This window comes from Quercus suber, unplaced genomic scaffold, assembly GCF_002906115.3.
Source record: "Quercus suber isolate HL8 unplaced genomic scaffold, Cork oak 2.0 scaffold_342, whole genome shotgun sequence".
NCBI lineage: Eukaryota > Viridiplantae > Streptophyta > Magnoliopsida > Fagales > Fagaceae > Quercus > Quercus suber.
The window spans coordinates 540,869-548,824 of NW_027069794.1; positions in this window are offsets into that span (position 1 = coordinate 540,869).

Consider the following 7,956-nt stretch of genomic DNA (forward strand, 5'->3'; position numbering starts at 1 on the left):
AAATGGCTCTGAAGCTCGATATGTACTTAGCCTACGATCGAGTTGAATGGGCTTTCCTAGAAAAAATCATGGTGAAAATGGGATTCAGCAGTAGATGGATTTCTTTAATCTCCAAGTGCATAAGATCCGTATCTTACTCTATCCTGCTAAATGGGCAACCACACGGTCTTATTTCTCCTCAAAGAGGTCTCCGCCGAGGTGACCCACTGTCACCATACCTATTTTTGTTGGTCACTGAAGGGTTGCATGGTCTTTTGAAAAAAGCAGAAGATGATGGCAGTTTGAGGGGTGTCTCACTATGCCCGGCTGGCCGCCGAATTTCTCACTTACTTTTTGCTGATGATAGCCTTATCTTCTACCATGCCTCCATCTTTGATTGCCGAAAAATCCAAGAAATGCTTTTGAAGTATGAAAGGGCCTCTAGTCAAAATATAAATCGAGGAAAAACTAACCTATTCTTCAGCTCTAACACGCCCACTCAGACATAGGCTGAAATTAAAACTTTCTTGGCAGTTCTAGCCGTCCAAAGGTATGAGCAATATCTTGGCCTCCCCTCCTTGATTGGCCAGGCAAAAAAGAAATCCTTCAGTATGATTAAGGAGCGGATTTGGAAGAAGTTAAAGGGGTGGAAAGAAAAGTTATTATCTCAAGCGAGTAGGGAGATTTTGATCAAGGCAGTGATCTAGGCGATCCCCACCTATACCATGTCGTGTTTCAAAATGCCGAAAGGGCTTATCAATGAAATTGAGTGCTTGATTAGAAAATTTTGGTAGGGCTACCGTGGTGAACAAAAATGAATTCACTCAGCCAATTGGGAGAAGTTATGCCTCCCAAAAAGTGAGGGGGAGGGGGGATGGGGTTTAGAGAATTAAGCAAATTCAATGACTCCCTCCTTGCCAAACATGTGTGGTGTCTAAAGGATAATGAGAATTCTCTATTTCATAGGGTCTTCAAGGCAAAAAATTTTCCGAACTGCTCAATTATGGAGGCAAATAGCTCAAGTAAAGGGTCATACGCATGGAAGAGCATAGCCCAAGCTAGATGGGTTATTGATTTGGGTTTGGTTTGGGCCGTTTGGCGTGTTGGAGATGGTAAGTCCATTAAAGTCAGAGGTGATAAACGGTTGCCAAGCCTATACAGTAGCTGTGTTGCTTCCCCACTTTCATCCCTCCGCTCTGACTCTAATGTTAATGCGTTGATTGATGAAGTGTCCCACACATAGAACTTTGATCTGATTAAAACTAAATTCTTAACTCATGAAGCTGAAATCATCTCTGGTATCCCTTTGAGTATCCATAATATCACTAACAAGTAGGTTTGGCTTCCCTCTAACCAAGGTGTGTTCATAACTCGCAGTGCCTATAAGCTATTAGCTTTGACTGAGAGACTGTCCCTCCCTAATTGCTCGGACTCTGAAAGGAGGCGTAGCCATATGTGGAAAGGTATTTGGTCATTACAAGTACCTCACAAGATAAAGCACCTGTTGTGGTAGGCAGCAAATAAGGCAACCCCTACTTTATATAACCTGTGGAAAAGGCAAATGGTCCTATCGGTTTCCTACCCTGGCTGTAAGTCAGCTTTTGAGGATACTATTCATGCTTTGTGGGGTTGCCTTGCTCTAATGCCTGTCTAGGAAGCTGATAGGTTAAGGAAAAATCTACTCAAGTATAAGTTCTCCAAATTTGCAGACCTCCTCGAGTTGGTTTTCACGAATCATGGTGGTTCTGACACGGACCTTTTGGCTGTGATGTTTTGGCTAATTTGGGAGAAAGGAAATGCAGACCAGATGCAGGAGAGATCTTTTGCATACCAAGATATCCGTCCCAGGGTCTTATGGCTCCTCCATGAATTTTCCACTGCCCAGGTTCCGCAAAAATCCCACTTCCCCCCTGTGCCTGCTGGGCAAGTCTGGTGGATCTCTCCTATCTCCCCAATCTATAAAGTGAACTATGACAGAGTGATTTTCGAGGATCTTGGTGTGGCGGGCTTGGGTGTGGTCATCCAGGATGCGGAGGGTAAAGTGATTGGTGCGTTAATTGAGAGAGTCCCCCTTCCTCTTGCTATGGCCTCGGTGGAAGCTCTTACATGTAGAAGAGCTATCCTGTTTGCTAAGGAATTGTGTATTTTTTATGCTACTCTTAAGGGTGACTTAGAAATTGTAACTAATGCTCTACGTAGTGGCGAGTCTAACCATCCTGAATTTGGTCTTGTCATCCTGGCCTCCCTTGTACTTGCACGTGGTCTTCGCTCTTGCAATTTTGTTCATGTAAAACATCTAGGCAATTTAGTTGCCCACTTTCTTGCTAGAAACTCTAAATCTGGCAATGAGCTCCAAGTATGGATGGAATCCGTGCCTGATGACATAGCTCCTCTTATTTCTCGTGATGCTTTGTAATCTTTGTTTTTATCAATCTAGCAGACTCTCGAGTCTGGTTTCTCCAAAAAAAAAAAAAAAAAAAAAAAAAGGTAATGCTTTAACTAAGTTAAAAACGAACACCCCAAGGGTTGCCCTTCGCTAGGAAAGTCTTCCTCTGGAAACTTCGCCTTGGTAGTGGCACTGTTGTCCCTTCCTGGTGAAGGAGAGTTAGTAACTTGTGATAACAACGTTATCTCAAGGCTATTGGGTTATTTTCTCAGGAGTCTGGGATACACATAGATTTGCTTCTAAGCTTCGAGACGACAGCAATGAAGGACATTACAAAACACTAGAACTCACTCTCCCTCTCTGAAAGGGAAGGATCGGGGCTTCGTCTGAAAAAAGAGCAAGCTTTATCGAAGTTTGCCATCACAGCTAGGTTCCTAACTAAACACCCCCTTAACATTGAAGCTATCGCCAACACATTCACTCCTCTCTGGAGAGCCAAAACAAGGTTTAAAATAAAAAATCTTGGCAACCATTTGATTCTCTTCTCCTTCGATAATACGGGAGATGTAAATCGGATTCTCAAATTGGAGCCTTGGTCCTTTGATAAGCACTTAATGGTGATATCCCTAAGCCCTTTAGACTTGAAACAGGTAGCTTTCTGGGTGCAAGTCTTTGATATCCCAGTTAGATTCAAAAATAGAGAAGTAGCAGAGCAAATTTGTGAAGCCATTGGATCCGTCATCCACCCTTTAAACGCCCCGGATAGTGACGGCGGTAGTTTCATCAGAGTGAGGGTAATTGTTGATATTTCCTTACCTCTCTGTAGGGGTAGACTCATCACGTTGGAGGATGGTAGAGAACACTGGGTTTCATTTAAATACGAGCGTCTGCCTAACTTGTGCTATTGGTGTGGGCTTCTCAACTGTGGAGATAAAGATTGCAATAAATGGATTGACAGTGAAGGCTCACTTCGGCAAGAAGATCAACAATTTGGCCCCTGGCTTAGGGCCCTACCTTTCCAAGCTTTATGTAAGAATGTAATTAATGTGCTTGGTTTTTTTCAAGAAGAAAGCCATGGAAAACCCAAGCCATTACTCTTCTGATCAGCATCCTTAACCATCCATGGTGTCCTTAGAAACTACCTTGATGTCCACCCCACCACCTCTGTCAACATTAAATGCGAAAGACATCACAAGGTACAATCTCGAAAAATTAGGTGTCCCACAGGACAAATCAATTTCAAAAGATGACCCCACTACGAAGTTTCCCTCCACCAAGGATTTTAAGCACCTAATCCATGAGATTGATCAGGATATTTTCCGCTTTGATCACAATGAGACCACTCAAGTGGATTCTAGTGGGCCTTATTCTAAGTTGGACTCAAGCCTAGACTCATGCACCTTACCCCTTCAACCCATTAAACTCACGGCCCTTCAAGACATTACAAACCTGAAACAGGCCTTTCCTCATCTTCTAGCCCATGAAGAAAAGAAATGGACCTCTATTCAAAGGCCCTATTTTCTCTCAGAGGACCAAACGCTGGATATTTCTTTTGGCAAACGACTCTACCCTTCATCTCATGATGAACTCACTCCATATAAACACAAAGCTCCACTCGGCAATACCCAAAATGACAACCTTTGTCCAACGGCATCAGCTGCACTCCAGCCCGGCCGAGCCCAATGAGTTAGCTCTGCTAGAACATGTGCGGGCTTGGGAACCGACGTACCATTCGAGAACTCAGATCTCTGGTTCGAGCACAAGATCCCACTACCCTTTTCTTGGCCGAGACTTGGGTAGGTGAAGACCGTTTGAAAAGATTGTGTGGGGAGCTTTTGTTTGACTGTTTTTGGATCATCCTCCAGATAAATAAAACGGGATGCTTAGCTCTATTTTGGAAAAAGTCAGTTCATATAGAGGTAATCTCTTCTTCCCCCAATCATATTGACTCCATTGTTGGTCGTAATCCAGCAACCTAATGGCGTTTTACAGGCATTTATGGTTTTACTGATGTAGCTAGTAAACCTGAAACTTGGTCCTTGATTAGGTCTCTCCATCGCAGTATTTCCCTCCCTTGGCTGTACGTAGGGGACTTCAACGAGATTCTCTAGTCTCATGAAAAATTGGGTCTTGGTCCGAGACAGGAAGGATGTATGAAAGCTTTTTGCGATGTCCCAGACGAATGTGGGCTCAGGGACCTAGGGTTTTTGGGAGATAAATTTACTTGGAAAGGTAAAAGGCTGGGTATGGTGTTTGAGAGACTCGATCGGGCTGTGGCCAACAATCAATGGTCCTTCCTCAACCCGGGCTCTTCTATTCACCATCTTCAGACCCACTCAGCAAATCATAAGCCAATAATCATCAACCCGGATGGTATTACCCCAAAGCTGAATAGGCCGTTCAAGTTTGAAAAGATGTGGCTCAATGATGGGGGTTGCAGTCAGACAGTGAAAGATGCATGGAGACAGCCCTCTCCGGGAGCTTCAATGACTTTGATAGCAGGTAAACTCAAACATTGCGGTGACAAACTCCTTTCTTGGAGTCGACAATCCTTTGGGAGCATTACAAAAACAATTGATACAAAATCAAAAAGGCTAAACAAAGCTGAACTAGAAGTTGCAAAAGGAAAGGGGGATGAAAATTTAGTTTGGGCTTTGCAAGCAGAACTTAATGGTTTGCTGGATAAAGAATGCCAAATGTGGCATCAACAATCTAGAACTCTCTTTTTGAAAGAAGGAGACCGAAACACAAGATACTTCCACAGTAAAGCCTCCTAGAGATTTCGAAGGAATAGGATTTTGGGCTTAAGAAATGAGTCAAATGTTTGGTGCTCTAAAGACCCCCAGATTAAAGAGATTACTTCCCAATATTACCAAACTCTGTTCTCCACAACTCATTCCACAGAATTTGATGCGGTTTTGGAGGCAGTCCAACCCTCAATTACCCAGGAAATAAATGACCATCTTCTTAGGCCGTTCTCGACAGATAAAGTGGAGGCAGCCATCGATCAAATGGAACCCACCACGGCACCAAGCCTTGACGGTATGCCCCCCATTTTCTATCAATCTTTTTGGTCTCTAATTGGTGATGAAGTATGCTCTACAGTTCTAGATTGTTTAAATAATTGCAAAATACCTAATGAGATTAATCATACCAATATTACCTTGATCCCTAAAGTAAAATCTCCAGAAAATATGACTGAGTTCAGGCCAATCAGCCTATGCAACGTAATATATAAGTTTGTCTCTAAAGTCCTTGCCAATAGACTTAAGGCAGTCCTCCCCGATGTAGTATCCGAGAACCAAAGTGCTTTCCAAGCAGGGAGAGTCATCACAGACAACGTTCTCATGGCATTCGAAACCCTTCACTATATGAAAAACCACTAATCTGGTAAGGCGGGTTACATGGCTTTAAAGTTGGACATGAGTAAGGCCTACGATCGAGTTGAGTGGCCTTATCTTGAAAAGATTATGCGAAAAATGGGTTTTGATGAAATGTGGGTGGCATTATTGATAAAATGCATTACGTTAGTGAGCTACTCCATTCTTATAAACAGAGAGCTTACAAATGTGATCCAACCATCACGAGGCATCAAACAAGGGGACCTACTCTCCCCCTATTTGTTTCTTTTATGCACAGAAGGTCTTCACAACCTACTACACCAAGCGGCTGCTGAGGGCCATATTTGTGGGGTCTCCATTTGCAAGAAAGGGCCAAGACTCGCTCATTTATTTTTCGCTAATGATAGCCTTATTTTCTGCCGAGCCTCCATGCAAGAATGTCAGAAAATTCAGTCTCTCCTTGCTTGCTATGAGAAAACATCAAGGCAACTCCTAAATATGCACAAAACAAGCCTCTTCTTTAGTAAGTCTACCTACCCGGACACCCTTAACCAGATCAAAGCATCACTCGGTGTCCAAGTAGTAAAGCAATGTGAGAAATACCTGGGTTTACTTACTCTAATCGAGAAAAACAAGAAAGCAAGTTTCAGGTACATTAAGGAAAATTTTTGGGCTAAACTTTAAGGGTGGAAAGAGCGGCTCCTTTCTTAAGCAGGCCGAGAAGTGCTTCTCAAAGCGGTCATCCAAGCGATACCAACATATGCCATAAGCTGCTTCAAGTTCCTTATCACCCTTTGCAATGAAATAGAATCCTTGATCAAGAAATTATGGTGGGGTCAAAGGGGTGAGCAAAGGAAAATCCATTGGTCCAAATGGAGCACCCTTTGTAAGCCAAAAAATCTTGAAGGCATGGGCTTTAGAGATCTTCAGAAATTTAATGATGCGATGCTTGTGAAACAAGTTTGGCGCTTGCTAACAAAAGGGGACTCCTTGTTCTATAGATTCTTCAAAGCAAAATTTTTCCCAACAGGTAGCATTCTTGAGGTGAAGGAAGGGATTGGGTCCTTTGCATGGAAGAGCATCCTTAAGGGCAGAGATTTAGTCCAAAAAGGCTTGTTATGGAGAGTAGGCAATGGGTCATCAATCCGGATCTACCATGATAATTGGCTACTTGACCCTAGTTTCAAGAAAGTTCTCTTCACTCCTAATTTTTTTGACAGCCACGAAAAGGTTTCAACCTTTATTGATAGTGAGCGGCATTGTTGGTCCCAGGAGGCTATTGATATGAATTTCCTCCCCCATGAAGCTTTGTTAATCAAGGCCATCCCCCTCAGTTTTGACGACTGTGTGTATGTGATAACTTGGTTGTTGAACAGTGATGGTGTATACTCGGTAAGGTCTGGTTATCTCCTCTTGTTGGACATGGATCTAAATGACCAACCTAGATCCTCAGACCTCACTAATACAAAAAGGTTATCGAAGGGTATTTGGAATCTAAAAGTCCTTAACAGAGTTAAGAATCTAATTTAGAGAGCTAGGTCAGATTCATTGCCGACAAAGTCAAATCTTAGGAAAAGGAAGATCCCTATTGAATATGCTCAAACTACGGTTTGGAACCAGAAACCACAGCGCATGCCATTTGTTCATGTCCCTCCCTATTACAGGTCTGGAATGTGCATTTTGATTTGCTAATTAATGAAGCAGTTAAGGTCTCTTGCTTCCTTGATGTGCTACAACGGTGTATAGAGAGGTGCAATTTGTTGGATTTGCTCACCATGACAGCTTACTAGGTTTGGTCTAGACGCAACAAACTTCGTGTGGGTGACACTGCTGCTACTCTAAGTATAATCAATCAATTGGCAACGGATAGCCTCTAGGAATTCCACCAATCCTCCCTTAATCCTCCAAAAGCTCCCTCTCATCCTAAAGTCTCAAAATGGTTGCCACTTCTTTCGAATTGGGTGAAAATCAATTTCGACAGAGCAACATCTAGTAACACCAGCTCCGCAGGTTTGGGAGCAATAATCCAAAATGACATGGATCTAGTTATGGCTGCTTTTACATAACCCATTCCACTGCCTACATCTGTAGAGATAGTGGAAGTGTTGGCAGCTCGGGGTGCCCTCTGCTTTGCAAAGGATCTCGGCTTTAACAAGATAATATTGGAAGGAGACTCAGAGATTATCATAAAAGCCCTCAACAGAGGTGGGTTGTCTTCTTCCAGCTTCGGCCACATTATTAAGGATATCA